Source organism: Sturnus vulgaris, chromosome 11 (genome assembly GCF_052056855.1).
Source record: "Sturnus vulgaris isolate bStuVul1 chromosome 11, bStuVul1.hap1, whole genome shotgun sequence".
NCBI lineage: Eukaryota > Metazoa > Chordata > Aves > Passeriformes > Sturnidae > Sturnus > Sturnus vulgaris.
The window spans coordinates 9,433,660-9,451,807 of record NC_142253.1 but is presented as its reverse complement, the minus strand read 5'-3'; the positions used below and the strand labels follow the sequence as shown (position 1 = coordinate 9,451,807).

The window sequence follows — 18,148 nt, the reverse complement described above, 5'->3', positions numbered from 1 at the left end:
ATCATTGTGGCTGAGCTGTGCATTCAATCTCATTCCTGTTCTGTGCTCAGAACAACTTTGATGCTACTGAGCTTTGCTTCTTGGGTGCCCTTAAGCTGCACTGTTTTATTAGAGCATCTTGAAAAAGAACTAGCAATAGGAGTTTCCTCAAACCTCCTCTCTTACTACCTCAGTAGGGTTGCTCTTTGTTCTGCAAAGGTATGCTGCTTTTCCCTTTAACTACAGGAGAAACTTCAGTTAATAAAGTTAACCCAGGCTTGGAGGAAGCCTGGAGATGGTCTAAGCAAACCAAGAGCAAAGGGGCTGGGGCAGATGCAGGAACCATGTAGGTTATATACAACTTGAAGGAGTCTCCTCTGTCTGAAAGAAAAAGATAAAGCAACTAAGAAGACACTTAATTGCTAGTGATTGACCCTGAACCAACCTATGGCACCAGGGTAAACTCCTGAGGATTCTGCAGAGAAGCACCAACCACCTCCTACAACCACGTGGAAGATTCAGCTCCCATAGCAGGCAGGGATTTTAGGGTACACACTGTCCTATATCAGTTTGCATAAGGACAGAGTTTTTACATCCCCCATATATCTTTATCTAAAAACAAGAGTACATTTGAATATGGGCATGGCTACAGCCACTGCAGCTGTGCAGGCAAATGGTGATCTGCTCATCTCAGTTGTTCTCTGCAGCTTTGGACACCCATTTGTCAGACCTGTTCATCTGCACCCAAGAGAGGTACATGGACAATTTAACAGAGAAACAAAGTGGTTTAAGACAAAGACTAGGAAGCAAAAAAAATCATTTGAAATTAAATAATATAAACTATTTGCTACATTTTAAAAAATCATTACAGTACTCAGAGCATGCCTGGACAACTACAGTCACATTTCACTTATTTACATATGTAACACAGCTGAAGGATTTAATCAGACATAGTCAAATGTCTGATAATTGCCACTTCCAAAAACCAGCTAGTGTCTCCTGTGGGATCTGGAACACATCATTTGTCCCTGCTGCAGAAAGCATCCTCCATCCACTCAGCTGTCCTACTGTCTGGCCTGACTCCTCATGATTATCCCAAAAGCCAGCCAGCAAAGGAAGAAGGGGAAAAAAAATTAAGTCAAATTCATAATTGGTAGGAATACATTATTTACCAGCATCACAACCTTCCAGATTGGAGTGATATGATGCCAACACTTGGCTAGGGAGAAATAAAAAATTTGCTGAAAGCAGGAGCACTCAGATATAGCTTTACCCGTGCCCTCTTTTCCTCATTACCCAGTAAAATGAAAGCTTCGGGAGTTTGTGCTTCCTCTGACATGGACTGAAAGTATTAATAGTCCCCAAGGGTTTCACAGTTTTCTGCTACGTTAATAGGGTGGATGTAAAATATTTTTTTAAAATATATAATTTCTATTCCAATTTTCAAAAAGCATTATTAAAGATAACAACTTTCTAAAAACTAAGGATTTCCTCTCTAAAAAAAAATCCTGATATTCTCTTTCCCAACAAATGAATAGCTACCAGAACACTTCTTGTTGCACTAGTTGTTTTTATCAGATCAGTGCCTAAGGCATAAAAGTAACTGTCATTCCCCAAGCAAATATTTCTCTCTATATGGGCTCCAACCAGAAACCTGTTGACTTCATGGCAATAGTCAAAAAGTCAGCCCACCTTAAGACTTGTCCATATCAGGATCACTGACATGAAAGAGCACACTCTGATACCTCTATCTGCAGTTTTAGTGCCTCCAACAGTTTCATGCATCCAAGTAGTTCCTGGATTATTACTCTTTGGCATCTCCTCTAGGATTTAACCCAATCTGCTGCTGCCTGCCTTATACACAGAATGCTTGGACTGAAACAGATGAGAATGTGAGTCCTTCAAGGCACCACTGGAATTCTGGTCTGCAGAGATAATGAGTCTCTGGGATCCCCTAACAGCCCTCCAGGATGTGCTCTTGTATCACACAGACAACCCCCAAACCATGCACACACAGCCCCGGGGTCGAGCTGGGCCACACTTGCCACAGTCTGACCCTTGACAACCATTTTCAGGGTGCACAGAGCCAGTCTGAGTTCATAAACATCTCCCATGTGCAATCTGAAACCAAGACTGTTTTTTTCAAAGGTTGTCTCAAATCAAACCAGACTCGTTTTCAAAACAATGTGTGGCAGAGGGAAGCAATCACATTTTTATTTCCATCAGGGAGAAAAGTTCATTCCCAACCCACAACTCCTGTTCCATCACTGTTACCTGTGGGTATTCTGCCAAATGCAAACTGAGAGCAGCTACTCACTCAGATACACTGAGTACTTGATTTGCTGTTTCCTGCTTCTTTCTCCCAGTGCTCCTGGGAGGTTTCTCAAAAGCTGCCAATTCGTCAAGGAACCCAAGTTGCAGGAAGGCTCCATAGGGCTTGCTGCATAACCCACACCAACATTCTAAAAGTCATTCTAAAAGACAGCAGTGGCACACCACACACCTCAGGGTGTTCAAAGGGGTTGTTTCCACCAGGTTTTTTTTAACTGTGTACCTCTCTGCTTATCCTGATTTCTGCTGCTGCAGGCATTTGCAAGATTCTTCACAAGATCTGAGCTCCTGACAAGAGATGCAGAAACGAGTAGACCTTAATGAATTATTTGCCTGTCATCTGCCAGCCTGCTCTCCTCTTCTCTGTATCTTCCCATCACGCTCCAGCCTGGCTTGCACCAGAGAGCAGGAAGCACCCAGAGGTGCCATGTCACTTCACCTCTTCCCACATTCCTGGAGCATGAGAGCAGACCTCCAACAAGACCAAGCTTTCCTTAATATCAGTTCCTGACAATTTGCATGGAAAAAGACATTTTTACATGACTTTCCTGGCTTCCAGCAGATGATAGCAAAGATCCACAGGTATCTTCAGTTGCTGTTGCTTTCCAAGCTCTAAGTGACTGGCAATCCCAGAGAAAAATTTACACTAATTCAGTAATCGTCGTGTATTTATTGAAAGGTTTATAATCTCCTGAGCAAAGACATTCAAAAGGCTTAAGGAAGGGAAAAGCTGCTGACAGTAGGACAGGCAAAGAGTCACTCATAGTGGCATCTTAAGAGGGTCTGTAATCAACAAGATACACATGGCACAGGGAGTCAGATTAAGCACAGCCGTCTTGCTAAAATGATTTGAACTGTGATGTGGGCATGAAAAGGAGGCAGGCAAATAAAAGCACGTAAAAAAGTGGGATAAAGATGGAGACAGGTCTGCATTATGATATTATACCAGGTCACCAATGAACATTTTGAGGCTGAGAGTCAAGCTGTCGGTTTCCCGGAGATTCTTCGGATGTTTCGGCTAAATGGGAATTTTCTTGTCATCTGTCAACATTTGGATCTGACTCACTCTTCTTTCTCTTCTCCTCATATGCACTGTGCACCCTTTCATGTGTATATGCCTGCACACGGGTTCATTTACATTCACACAAATATACCCTTGTATTCTTGGCATACTCTGGTTATTCTAAGCCAAGAAAAGACAATTTTAGCCACAAAGTAGCTGCAGACTGTGCCCTGCTAGTGCAGTCTTTTCCCTCCCTGTCCTATCAAGGTGCCTTATATTTGATATGCTGAAATCACAAGACATCATTGCCTCTAGAACTGACAGGAGAGCAGTCTTCACAGTCCATTTAACCTCTCTATTCAAATGGCAAATCGATTTTTTGTGACGCAGACATCTGTCCCAGTAGGGACTAAACCAACACTCACCAAATTATTCTTCCCAGATTACAGAGGAGCTATCAGATAGTAAAGACTTCTCTGACAGTGACTCAAGCTTTATTTGAATCACTGCTGGAAAGATGAAAGCCTTCCCACTTCGTGAGACAAATGTGAGAAAAATCATCCCCTTGTGAAGAGCAGAGCACACAAAATGTCTTGTTCCCAGAGCACAGGGAACATCTGTGAACCTTCTGGGAGCTGAAGTGCTGCTCAGGCACACTTACATCACTCCTGAAGTTCACTTCCAGCATCCAAAGATTTAGGATCATCAGGGTGTTGAAATCACGTGGGAGATTCACTCAGCACAGAGCAGAATTTTATCCTTGCTGCACCTCGAGAATGAAAACCAAAGCAAAATTTCCTCTGGATATATTTGATCAGCCCTACATTAAAAACATCACTGTTCAGAATGGAAAAGCCAAAAGCTCTCACTCACTGGCTGAACAAGCACAGTTCCCACATTGCAATATTCTGTGGGAGCCAACACAAAGACAATGAAGTCTCCCATAGAGAAGCTTGCCCAGGACTTGTCACTACTCAGAGCTCCCCAGTTACCAAAAGCCTCAGAACAACCTTCTCCAAGCACTTCCAGCACCAATAGCAAGGCATACACGTGGGCATCAACCACACATTAAATGCACTGAACAGTTTCTGGACTCTCTATCCAATGTGGCACATAGTCAGGATGACCAGAAAAAGTCAGACCAAGCTGCAACCTCTCCCAGCACCTTAGAAAGCTCACTGATGACTGAGGTAGGCACAGTGCCTGGTAGTCACACAGTGTTTGTAGGAAAAGCCTCTTACCTGACAAGCATCTCAGCCAGAATTTTAACTGCTTGCCCTCTGCCAAGAGTCCAGATTTATCTAAACTATTGCCCTTACATAGAAGAAGACAAAACAAATCAAAAGATCACTTGTGTTTTGTAAGGATTACAAAATATTTGCCGAGACTCAATGCTTTTAACAATAGGAAAAGCTTTATGGCACCTTAACTACTTAAATCACCAACCACCCACCAAAAAGCAGCACCTTCAGTCTCATTTTAGGAAGAAGGCTGAGGCATTACTTCATGCCACAGCACAGAAGAGAGTGGCAGTCCTTTAGCAGACACTGTTGAGAGCAGAAAACCATCACAAATCCCTCCCAGTGTCCTCTGTATGATTTTTAGAGCACCCTCCAAAGCCATGCAAAGGACACCCATTAATATTAAGGAGCTATGCATGGCCTAGGTGGGAAGGGAGGGCTATTTAAACAGATTGGCTGCATTTATGTCCTTTCTACTTTTTGATTAGGATTTTTAAATGATGAAAGGGAAGGCATATGGAAGAAATGGTTGCAGGAGCTTGAACACAAGAAGAGATGAGAGCTCAGACCTGTTTGGGCAGCCAGCACTCCCAGCCCTGCAAACTGCTGCTGTTCAGGGCAAAAAGTGTCTCCAGCACTTTCCTACAGTCACTTTCCTACCTCAGAATCAGAAATTACCACTGAGTCACTCGTGGGCAGTGACTGGAAGAGATAATTCTGCAGTTATGAGCAAAAGCAGGCTGGTCTGTCTGCTCACAGTGGAGAGAAGAAATAATCTACAAGCAAATGTCTGCATTAATATGTGCCCCACATTTTTAACTTCTGCCTTAATTTTAAAACTGGTTTTCTGGCATTCTTCTAGTTATCTCCTATTAATTCTTTATTCTCTGCAGCAGCACCTTTCTCTACTCCATCTTTAATTTATCCTCACAGCATTCTCAAGGGAATGCTGTTAGCTGCCATCCTTATGTCAAAAAAAAGGGAATGAAGCACATATTCTAAGATCTGTTTCAGGTCTACAAGTTCACATATCTTCCTTTCATGTGGGCTGTATGTCCCCAGAGATGCAGCCCCAGCCAGGACCAGCTCTGGGTGCAAAATCTCAGATGGGGCTGATGCTTCTCTTGGTGATTTGTCCAAGGTCTGAGGGAACTTGTAATAAAGAATAGAATTAAACCAAAATCTCTCAAATACCAGCCAAGGAATGTCTCTAACAGACTCATCTTTTTATTATAATTCATACAGTTGCTGCTTATTTAATGTAACAGTGACCACTAGTGTCCTCTTGTCTCCTGATACTGCAGGATGCACTAAGAGAGCCAGGACTCAGTTTGATCCTCCACTACCCCTCAAGAAATCAAACCCATACTGAAAATTTCATGAAATAGAAAATTTCATGTTTGACCACTGCACACAGCTGTGCTAGAGCTGAAGCCTCCTGGAAATGTTTTTTATAGTGTCACATAATGTTAACTTTGCTCAGGGCACAGTCCTACCTACAAAGAGAAGGTGGAGCAGAATTCATCAGGTCCCACTTACCTGAGAGAACCTGTGTGGTTTCATTTCTGAGGGTTCAGCCAAAATCAGTCAGTAACATCATGACTGTTGAGCCACACTGTCATTTATCACAGAGCAGATACACACCTTCATGGGCTACTTTTAACCTTTTTCTTCCCTCTCCTAATTTAAGCTTTTGAATAATAGAAATATTAGTACCAGCTAACACAGCTTGAGAAAACATTTGGTAACAGGACTTGACTGGTAGGCAGTGAGAGATCTCAAATATGAACCAAAACTGTCCCTTATTATTGTTTTCACTGTTGTTGGAAGAAAATGTCAGACACTCAGTCAAATGTCAAAGGTCTACATCAAAAGAGATAATGACAGTAATTTAGTTATCTCTGCAAAGCAGCAGATTCCAAAAGCTGTTATTTTGACTGGTTTTCCCTCCCCTGGAAGCTTAAATATCTCAAACAGAGGTGGTCACAGAAGACTGCAGCACCTATTTTAAACTGAAAGCAGGGGCACAGGATTTGCTGAAATAGTCTACAGACAAGGGAATTGCTTGCTTTTTTGCTGCTGTTTCCCATCATATGCACTTGAAGGGAAAAAATAGAACTAGATTTAAGGACAAAAATTACACTGATAGTTTTAACACTGAAGTAAACACTTCCCTCCAGTGGAGCAATATAGGATCGCTCTTATTTTGTCATAAACCCTTCTCTGGCTATTTTAGCTGAAACCATGCATGCCAGTTTTTCTGGAGAAGATAGAATCTCACTTGTGCTGGAAGAAGGAGCGACAAAAGAACTAGGAGTGTCCAAATACAATTAAAAGAAAAGCAGTCACAGGTTTACTTCACAAATTAAAACACTAAAATAAAAAGCCAGACAACTAATCCAAGAACCATATTACAACTTTACTATAATAAATGTAGTAACTTCAACCAATACCCTTCAATTTATGCTGGAGAAGATGACTTTTGCCCACTTTCAGGCTGAAAACAGAACATGTCCAGCCAAAACGATCAGGAAACAGTTCTTCATTTTTCAGTTTTGCTTTTCTCTCTCCTAAGTACTTTACCTCAGAAACTGAGGTGCAGATACCAGAAAAGTCCAGTAGACAGTCACCCTGCAGTGTCTTTACTCAATAAAAGGCGTGTACCCTCCTTAGCAAGTCTTCTTTCACATTTATTCACAAAGAAATAGCCAGTTCAGAAACCACAACCCAGTCCTAACACTTAGAGAGTGCAGTCCTCAACTGAGCTCAAAACAGCTGGAATGTTAAAACAGGGAAAAGATTAAACAAGAGTTAATCCCACTTTTCCAGAAATTATTGCTTTTTCAAGAAAAATTATAAGAAGCTAAAGGTGTCAACAGCACTGACTGTTGGTAAAAAAGGGTCAGATCTTTAGTGGAGATTCAGTTCTGGCTTATGTTAAATGCAAAAGCTCCTGTGGAGTTCTAGCATCATGAATAAATGCATAAATCCTCAGCTTGGTCTAGGAAACATGGGTCTAAACCTATGGACAGGTGTTCATCTATCATTTCCAGAGAAACCTGAAGGCAGAGAAACCATAGTCCCCCACCAGGTTTGAATTCCAGAAGTTACCAAGGACCCCTAACATTGCTATGCCCATTCCCTAATGCACCATCAGCTCGACTGCTTCACCTATGGATTAGTCCTTAGGAGTTCCTGTGTAAATACTGTCACCATTACAAAAGCAGTCCAGGCCCTTCCCCTACTTTCTATTCTTCTTGATCACCCCCCCTAGATGTCAGCAGCATCCTATTATTGTCAGAGCAACTAGGACATCAGAGGATTTATTGTGGCTTCAGGTGGGAATGAGAGAAGATGAACTATTGCTTGAGATGTACTTTACATACAGTCTGACTAAACTCAGTCTGGCAACCCATAAAGGCAAGGCTCTGCCATCACACTACTAATGCCTAACAAGGCCCACTGCTGCTTGTAGAGAGCCTGGTGCAGGAATGGCTAGAAGAGAGAGGCCATAGTCAGATCAATTTAGTCAGGCTGACAAAGCAGGTCTCAGCCTCAAGGGCATAGCAAGAGGGAAAGCACGTAGACTTGTGATAAAATGAACAAAGACAGACTGTAAAAGAAGAACTAGAAGAACTCTGCTAGCCATGAAATTGCAAAAGTGTAGCTATAAACTTAGCCGATCAGCATAGTGACGCATATGGCAAGGCAACCAATGATGAGCTTAGCTTTTGCAATATGCATGAGTTAATTAAGCACTGTATTTAATCGCCACTCTAATTATCAATAAACGAGACTTCGCAGATGACTGAATTGGTGTCCGTGTCTCCCTTCTCCGACAAATGGTGACCCCGACGCTGTCCCTCCGTCGCTGAAAAAGAAAACGGGGGAGAACGCGCCACGGTCGGTGAAGTTGAGTTTGGGGCCTGCTGCAACCGGGTTGGTGTCAAACGACGTAGGAAAGACACCCTCAGGAGCTACAGAGGTGGTCCTGGGCCATACGTGCTGCCGAAGCCGGAGAGTTGCAACGGCGCCGACGGTAAAAAATGGACAGGCAAGCAGCATATGATTTATTTATAGCACACATAGATAAGTTAGGGCTAAAAGAGCTTAATCCCAGGAAGGACATACCGGGGTTGTTAGCCTGGGGTTCTGCTAAAGGCTTATTCACTAACCCTCATAGTGTGCATGAGTTAAATGAGTGGCGTAAGTTAGGGGATGTACTGTGGGAGGCAGTGTTAGCAGATGATAAGACAGCAAAAAAGTTAGGAAAAATTTGGCAAGTAGTTCATAACGCGCTCTTAAAGCAACAGGCAGAAAAAAGGGCGGCACAACAGGCAGTAGAGGCATATAAAAGAAATGCTCAGTATGGTGATAATGAGCCCCTTGCACCAAGCACAAGAAGGGTTGAAATACCTATTCTTAGAGACACGGCAGGAATGGCCGATGGGGCTAGTTGCACTTGGCCCTCTGCACCCCCCTCAGAAGAACTGGGAAATAATGCTGCCAAAGCAGAGGAGGTAATTGCAGAGAGCGAAATATCCCAACCTTGCGGCGTAGAATCCCCTTGTCGGCCTGAACCTAGCACCCCTAAACCTGCCAGTGAGCCAGATCCTGTCCCTAGGGCGGAAAGCGACCTGCGGGGGGAGGTGGCAAGGCAGAGGAGGGAGGCATGGAATATGCTAGCTAGACACGGCCTGGAGACTGGGGATGACGCCGCTGTGAGCGCAGTTAAAGTCTGGACCTTTCCTGTAACATACACACAGGGAGTAAACCAACAAGGACAAGCTGTACAAGTGGGAGAGTATGAACCACTTGATTGGAAGTTGCTAGCACAGTTACGACAGACAGTGAGTCAGTTCGGATTTCGGAGCGAGCCAGCCAAGCAAATGCTAGACTATCTATTTGACACATATTTGTTACTGCCAAATGATCTAAAAAGCATAGCAAAATTAATTTTCACACCACATCAGCAAATGCTATTTAATGCTCACTGGCAAGCTCTTGTTGCCGAGGCAGTTGCGGTACAAAGAGGTCAGGGTGATCCCTTAGCCGGAATCACAGCAGATGAATTAATGGGAGTGGGTGCATTCCGCAGGTCAGAAACTCAGTTACTCCCAGGGGCCGACAGGGTTAGAGAAGCCATGCGTATCGTAAGAACTGCTATAGATCAGGTAAAAGATAGCTCAGGTATACCCATGTATATGGGAATAAAACAAGGAAGGGAGGAATCCTTTGGGGACTTTGTAGATAAGGCTACCGCTGCTATCGACAGAGCAGGAGTTCCAGAGTATATGAGAGGGGCAATGTTAAAGCAATGTGCGTTACAAAATAGCAATGAGGCAACAAAGAGGGTATTGTCAACTCTAGGAGCTAATTGGACAATAGAAGAGGCATTAGAAAGAATGGCGCTGCAGCCATCAGGGTCACAGGTTTTCTTAATTAATGCACTAAAAGAAATAGGCTTAGGGCTACAGAAACAAGCTGAATCCACACAGTCACAGGTACTAGCTGCTCTTGCCCCGCTCCGTGCTTCCACAGCAGCACCGGCCACAGCGAACAACCGCCGACCTCCTTCAACGCGATGCTTTAGATGCGGAAACGGAGGCCATTTTCGACGAGACTGCCGAGCCTCAGGAGTGTGGTGCCAGAACTGCCAAAACAACACCCACAACACGTCAGCTTGTCGCCGCCAATCGGGAAACTCCAGGCGGAGCGCGTCCGGCAGCCGCGCCCAGACACAAGTAGCCGCCGTAGCATCAGCGCCATCTCCTGTCTGCAACCAGCCACAACAGGGAGCCTGGGACTTGACTTGGCAGCCGCAGTAAAAACATCATTATTAACAACACGCCCCGCTAAAGTCCCAACTGGAGTACAAAGCCCGGTAACTATTAAAGGACAAGCTTTTGGAGGACTAATAGTGGGACGCTCATCGAGCTCCATTTTAGGACTGTTTGTACTACCAGGTGTCATCGATGCAGACTATACTGGGGAAATACAAATAATAGTTTATACTCCTTTTCCTCCTCTAACAATTGAGGCAAATCAACGTATTGCTCAATTTATTCCACTTCCACAGTTAAGCCGGGGTGTTCAACCACAAACACAAACTCCGCGCAAGGACCAAGGTTTTGGGTCCTCTGGTGTTGCTCTGCTCACAATGGATCTCAATACTAGACCCAAAAAGGAGGTGAGGTTCACCTATGCAGGACGTACAATAAAAATGATGGGACTTTTAGACACTGGAGCAGATACCAGCATTGTTTCTCCAGAAAAATGGCCCTGTGATTGGCCATCATTACAAACCACGGATACCGTGACGGGCGTCGGAGGGTTCACCCTCGCAAAGAAAACGCCTCCAATAAGGGTTACTATAGATGGGCAGGACTTGATAACTGTGTTATCAGTAGTTGCATTACCGCCCATGGTACATTGTCTAATTGGAAGGGACATTTTAGTTCAACTTGGAGTTGTTCTATCCAACGAGCACCCTTTGGGGTAATTGCCATTGCTTGGACTTTCCCAATCCCAATCACCTGGACTACCAATGAACCGGTAATGGTTAAGCAATGGCCTCTAAAAAGGGAAAGTCTAATACAAGCACATCAACTCGTGAAAGAACAATTTCAACAAGGACATTTAAAACTTTCCACAAGCCCATGGAACACGCCAATTTTTGTGATTAAAAAGAAATCAGGGAAATATCGTCTTCTGCATGATTTAAGAGCAGTAAATGATCAAATGGAAGCAATGGGAGCATTACAACCGGGACTTCCCAATCCAGCCATGCTCCCACAACATTGGCCTCTTTTAATTATTGATTTAAAAGACTGCTTTTTTACTATAGCCTTACACCCTCAGGATACAAAAAGATTTGCATTTACCCTACCGTCAATTAACAGGGGGGAACCTGACAAAAGATATGAATGGACTGTACTCCCACAAGGTATGAAAAACTCACCTACTTTGTGCCAATTATATGTTGATGCGGCCTTACAACCCCTAAGACTAAAATGGCCCGACACAATTATTTACCACTATATGGATGACATCTTATTCGCCCAGAAAACATCATTTACAAATGTTCAAATGCAAGAAATTCAAAACACCTTAGCAAAAGCATCTCTCATGATAGCTCCAGAAAAAATACAGCAATCTACACCATGGAAGTATCTGGGATGGACTATTACAAATCAAATCGTACGGCCGCAAAAACTTCAAATTGCTACAAAGATCACCAATCTAAACGAAGCACAACGCTTACTAGGAGATCTACAGTGGCTCAAACCAATTGTTGGAATACCCAACTCTCTGCTAGAATCCCTCAGGCCACTACTTAAAGGAACTGATCCAACCACACCTGTAACCATGTCACCACAACAAAAAGACGCTCTCAATGGCATTATTCGCTGCGTCAATGAAGGATTTGTCTCCCGCCGGGATGTATCATTACCTATAGACCTTACCATTTGGAATACTCCTGATCATCTACTTGGAGCACTTACACAAACACAAAAGAAAACGGGGGAGATACAGGTACTAGAGTGGATAACTCCACCTTTACAAGCAAAAAGGACAATCAGTACAAAAATCGAACAAGTAGCTACCTTGATTCGTAAGGGTCGGGTAAGGATTCTGGAAATCACCGGAACAGGTCCGACCGCAATCCACCTACCCATGAAAAAGGAGGACTTAGATTGGTACCTCCTCAACTCTGAGGACTTACAAACAGCTTTGCTGGAAGCTGGAGCAGCAGTCAACACAGGACCGCTGACACCACGTCATCTTCAGTGGTTAGGAAATTGGGACTGGGTATTAAAACCAACACGATCGGAACAGCCGATAGCGGGTGCCATCACAGCATTCACGGATGCCGGAAAGAAATCGAGGAGGGCAGCCATCACCTGGAAAGAAGGCCCTCGATGGAAAAAGCAGATAATAGACGCTGCTCCAGAGGACAGTTTACAAACATTGGAATTGCTTGCTGTTGTGTGGGCACTAAGTGAACTGCAAGGGCCTTTGAATGTGGTCACTGATTCGTTTTATGTTGCAGGAGTAGCACAGAGAATTGAAGACGCCTCTGTGAAAGAGGTGCAGAATAAGAGACTCTATGAACTCTTACTGCAGTTAAAGCGAGCAGTAGGAGCAAGGTTTAAGCCTTATTGTATCATACACATCAGAAGCCACAAGTGGGATGTAGGCTTGGGTGAAGGCAATGCCAGGGCAGATAGATTGGTTATGAATGTAGCAGATGATAGGGGGATTGAGGCAAGAGAGTCACACACACGATTTCACCAGAATGCTAAGGGATTGGTGCGCGAGTTCAAAATAGGCATACAAGAAGCTAAAGCAATAGTGAGAGCTTGTCCCACCTGCAGTCATCATAACAGTGGGGTGGGTCTTGGGTGTGGGGTAAATCCTCGGGGTCTAGAAAGTAATGAAATTTGGCAAATGGACGTTACACACGTAGCAGAATTTGGTAGGCTCAAATACGTACACGTCACAATAGACACCTACAGCAAGTACATTTGGGCTACTGCACAAACAGGAGAAAAGGCAATCCATGTAATAAGGCACCTAACAAGTTGCTTTGCAGTCATGGGAATGCCTAGGGAAATAAAGACCGACAATGGACCAGCCTATGTCGGCAAGAAAGTAAGCCAGTTTATGAGACTCTGGGGAATCAAACACATCACAGGAGTACCACACTCACCCACAGGACAAGCCATAGTAGAAAGAGCCAATGGAACACTCAAACAGTACCTACTCAAGCACAAATCCATAGATGATCCACAAGAAAGGTTAGCTAAGGTTCTTTATGTTATGAATTTTTTGTGTGTGTTTGGGGAAGAGTCGGAACCGCCTGCAATTAGGCATAGAAGGAAAAGGGAAAGTAACAAGAAAGAAAGCACAAAAGCATGGGTAAAATATCGGGATCCAAAGACAGGGATATGGAATGGCCCTGCTGAAGTAATATACTGGGGCAGAGGTTATGTTTGTGTTTCTACTCCCACAGGAACAGTTTGGGTCCCTGCTAGGTGGGTGAAACCTATCCTAAATGAGCGAGTTGGTGGAAAGATTCCTGAGGACACCATTAGCTCCAGACGACCGAGAGCGGATACAACAGAAGTTGACGGTGACCTTACGGCCCTATTTACAGAAACTAGCACCATATAAACGCGCTGTCCGCAAGGCACTACAACGGCCGCCACCGAACTGGGTGGAGTGGATCGAGTATCACGCCTACCACGCCTACCTGGAGGAACAACGCCTTAACGGTCGCCCTTGTTGCGCGTGTGGGAAAGCGTGGTGTGAAGCTTGGGTGGCTTTAAAGTGTGGGGGCTGTGGGGACTGCTCATGGGTAAGACAAAGAGCAGTATATAAATTGTGGTGCCAAGAGTGTCAAAGGGAAGACCAAAGACGCTCAAGCTGGGATGCAGCATTAGAGGGGGAAGCAGGAGTACCGTTTGTACAAGTCCGGAGTGTATATGAAGCACCAGAACAGCTTATGTTAGCTTGGGCCCGGTGGGAAGTAACTAATTGGCTCTGGAGGCAGAAAATCACTGCAAAATCTTGCATTGTTGCTGCCAGGTGCATGACTAAAGTGCCATATCTACCTTTCCCTCGGGTGGGACCAGTTAAGCCAGGTACCGACCCTGAAGAAGTATTAGACCAGTGCATAGAAAAGGTAAAGCAGTGGCACATAGCAGCAGACAATCCAAAGTACAAGAGAAAGAAGTCACGTAAGCAGCAAAAATGATACTCATCATACTGCTTATGCTTACTAATTTTTCCTGCACAAATGCTTTTCCAATGGAGTACACACCTAGAGAGAATGTATGGGTGACATTTGCTAACATAACAAAGCAAGAGTCAATCTGCTTGAGCTTGGGGGGAGCGCAAAATCCTTTCAAAACTTGTCTTGTAGGATTGCCAGTTTGGAAACCAAAAGAGTTTGCAGGGTATCTTAATAATAGCAACCTACCTACAAAAAGGGATGATGATTTGTTGCAGGGTTGTACTTTCCCTAGTAGTAATCCCTCACAACACGATGGATGCTGGCAATGTGAATTTGTCCTAGCTTTAGGCAAAACCTTAGCCTCTCCTCCAGAAGAGATTAACCTCTTCGGAAGCACTAATGCGTCAATGGGAAAAAACGCAGGAGGATGGTTTAGTTTCCTACCCTTAAAAGACAAAAACTTTGCAACCCTTGATTCGGCTCTTAGTAATCTACCAACAATTCATACTCAACTCTACCCCAAATGTAACGGTAGGTACATCACAAAGGCAAGAGCACTACCCCCAGGAATATTTTTAATTTGTGGGGATCGTGCCTGGAATGGTATTCCAGTGAGGCCACAAGGGGGACCCTGCTATCTAGGGAAACTAGCCATGTTTCACCCCAATGTAACTACTCTCATGCAACTTGCAAGCAAGGCAAATAGAACAAAACGCAGTTTACACGATCTTGACTGCACCGGCATAGGGCAGCCACATTTTTGGAGTGACTTTAGACAGGTAGCAACTGCTGTACTCCTCCCTCACGCAGCAGCCAGGAAAGCTATGGCCCTAGCTGAACAGTTAGGGTGCTGGGCAAAAGATGAATTTAACACCACCTCTCAGGTGTTAGACATGATGGCCAGGGATGTCTCAAGTGTTAACCATGCAGTACTACAAAACAGAGCAGCCATTGATTTTCTACTTCTAGCGCAGGGACACGGTTGTGAGGAATTTGAAGGAATGTGCTGCATGAATTTGTCTGACCACTCTAAGTCCATTCACAAAAAGATACAAGACATACAAAACAGACTACATGACCTAAAGGAGCAAGATGGTTGGGACATTGATGAATGGCTAAAGAGCCTGGGCCTTGGAGGATGGATTCGGACCATCGTTAAGTATGCTATCATGATCTTAGGCGTATTCTTATGCTTAGCTTTGTTACTTCCTTGCTTAATAACTTGCTTGCAGAATTTCATTCAAAAAACTGTTAGCAAGGCTTGGCATACTAATCTTCTCGCTCAAAAAGAAAACGGGGGAAGTGTAGAGAGCCTGGTGCAGGAATGGCTAGAAGAGAGAGGCCATAGTCAGATCAATTTAGTCAGGCTGACAAAGCAGGTCTCAGCCTCAAGGGCATAGCAAGAGGGAAAGCACGTAGACTTGTGATAAAATGAACAAAGACAGACTGTAAAAGAAGAACTAGAAGAACTCTGCTAGCCATGAAATTGCAAAAGTGTAGCTATAAACTTAGCCGATCAGCATAGTGACGCATATGGCAAGGCAACCAATGATGAGCTTAGCTTTTGCAATATGCATGAGTTAATTAAGCACTGTATTTAATCGCCACTCTAATTATCAATAAACGAGACTTCGCAGATGACTGAATTGGTGTCCGTGTCTCCCTTCTCCGACAGCTGCTCAATAAAATAATGAGCTTTTTTGGTTTATTTTAAGTCATTATTAAGCACATTTTAAAATTTATGAAGTTTTGTGGTTTCCCTTTATGGTGAATAGATTTGGTTATAGCTAGTCTAGTGTTACAGGATGAAAAACAGGATTAAACATGGGAACTCAAAAGAGCATCCAAAACCTCAAGACAGTGACTGTCACTGACTTTAGAGGAAGATGGGAAAACGCAGGGCTGTCCTTGGGCCAGACATCACTACAAAGCTAGAGGATAATGATTTCCATTTCCACTAGAAACATGGTCGATTACCAGCTGGTGTCCTCCATACAAAGGCCCCTGGGGAAAAGGGATGATTTCCCAATGGACCGTGCTGTGCTGGCAGCCCCTGCCTCTGTGTCACCTGTCCCAGAAATTGCACGAAGGGTCGGGTGCCCCATACTGATGCAAAGTCATTATCACAAAAGGGTGGAAGTCCAGACACTCTTAGAAACCTGCTCTGTAAAGGAAATGCCAGCTGGAGCAGCAGACCTGAACTTCTTGCCCGGGGTAGGTTATGCCACAGCCTCGCTGTTACATCATTATGGATTTTGCAGTCAGTGTAGCCTCTAAGCAAAGGTGCCCTTTGCTTGTATAAACTAATTGAGCACGTGTGCTTGACATTTCACGTGGCATTACCACCCTGTTTCCAGTTCCCAGTGACAGTGTCGAAAGGGCAATCAATGCAGGCAAGGAGCTGGAAGTGCTGTGTCCAATAGGTTAGGCCTTTCAGCTGCCAAAATGTGCTTTGCCATATCAAATGATAGTGAATTAAACCAAGTTAACAAGCTGTTATAAGAATGAACTGATATCTCTTCCACCTATGTCCTTCTAAATTAAAAAAGTTTCCTAAGTCAGAAAACACAAAATGATGACACTTCAGGTATGACCTCTGTGAAACAATAAGTAAAGAAGCTCTGAATAGCTCTTAAAAGGTTTTGATGGCCACACCTAGTAAAGAGTGCCTGGGAGAGTTGTGTTTGTTTCAGTGACTGATGATCTATGAACAAATGAAAATTTGACTGATTTGGATTGGTGGGTTCTTACATATGTGTGCCAACCACACTGTGTTCCTGAGAGCACTACTGGTTTGATCAAGGACCAGCTGGTTTCTGTGTACTCCTGCTCACAGCAGAATGAAGGCTGTGGGGAATGCTAGTCATGGTGTCTCCTGTACCAATCATGAAACTGATCCCAGCACTGCTTCTAGGCACCCAGTTTCTAGACATGTCAGTCTGAGAGAGCTTTGCCAGCTGTTTGCCTGATCTGGATTTGAGCCTCCAACCATTCTGAGCTTGGATCCTTGCTGCTGAGGAGCTACTTTTCTCTTGGATAATAACAAAGCTCTCAAGACTGGTTTGAGATCTCAGTACCCCCTTCATCAATTCAGGAAGCACTGGGAGACAGAACTGTGCCAGCAGTTGTCTCCCTCAGATTCTCAGGCCAAGCAGAAAGGCTCTTGCTCCTGCACTGAACAGTTCAGTCCCACCTTGTTGAGACTGGAACTCACACCAGCATCCAATCCTACAGTTGCCATCTCCAGCTCCTGCAGTGTTTCCCATCCAGTACTGACCACATCTGGTAAGCCACCACACCCTTGTACAACTTAAAAGCAAACTCCAACAGCTACAGCATTTCTTACTTTTTCCCTTCCTAATGATTCTCTCATCCTATTTGCTCCATTTAAAGTCTCAGCATGATTTTTCCTGAGCTGACAGCATTCAAAACAGCTAAGGCTGGTTATTGGGGTGGAGGGGGAAAGGGAAATCAAATAACTTCCTTTCTGCTTCATGCATCATTACCAAACATAGTGTTTTTAAAAAAGAAAAAAATCAGAACCATGCTGGCTTTGGCTTTAATAATATACAGAGCAAAAAGAAGCCAACCTACTCCCCCACAGCTCCAACACACCAGCCCCATGGCACCGATGAGCTTGGATAACAAGGCCTGTAATTTTGCCTTAAACTAGCTGGATGTTTCTTTGAAGTTCAAAACTAGCTTAAGACTATTGGTTTTCTTGTTGATGTTTGTGCTTTGTCTGTCTTTCTCTGCATTTCCTGTGCCTATCTAGGAAAGGAAATGCAAATTTACAGTGCACAATCTCCCTAGCTAATCCTTCACTGCTCATCAGGATCGGTTTTCCACTTCACT

The 18,148-nt window shown here is 44.0% G+C and overlaps 1 protein-coding gene and 1 long non-coding RNA gene across 2 annotated transcripts in view; one reads left to right on the top strand and one right to left on the bottom strand.

The window, feature by feature from the left end:
* GRIP2 (glutamate receptor interacting protein 2) overlaps positions 1-18,148 on the bottom strand; it is a 271,200-nt gene that overhangs the window by 178,248 nt on the left and 74,804 nt on the right. The gene's annotated exons all lie outside the window — the stretch shown is intronic.
* Positions 8,046-15,934, top strand: LOC148222482 (uncharacterized). The gene is made up of 2 exons (XR_015806039.1): positions 8,046-8,608; positions 13,571-15,934. It is a non-coding gene; the product is annotated as an uncharacterized LOC148222482 (long non-coding RNA).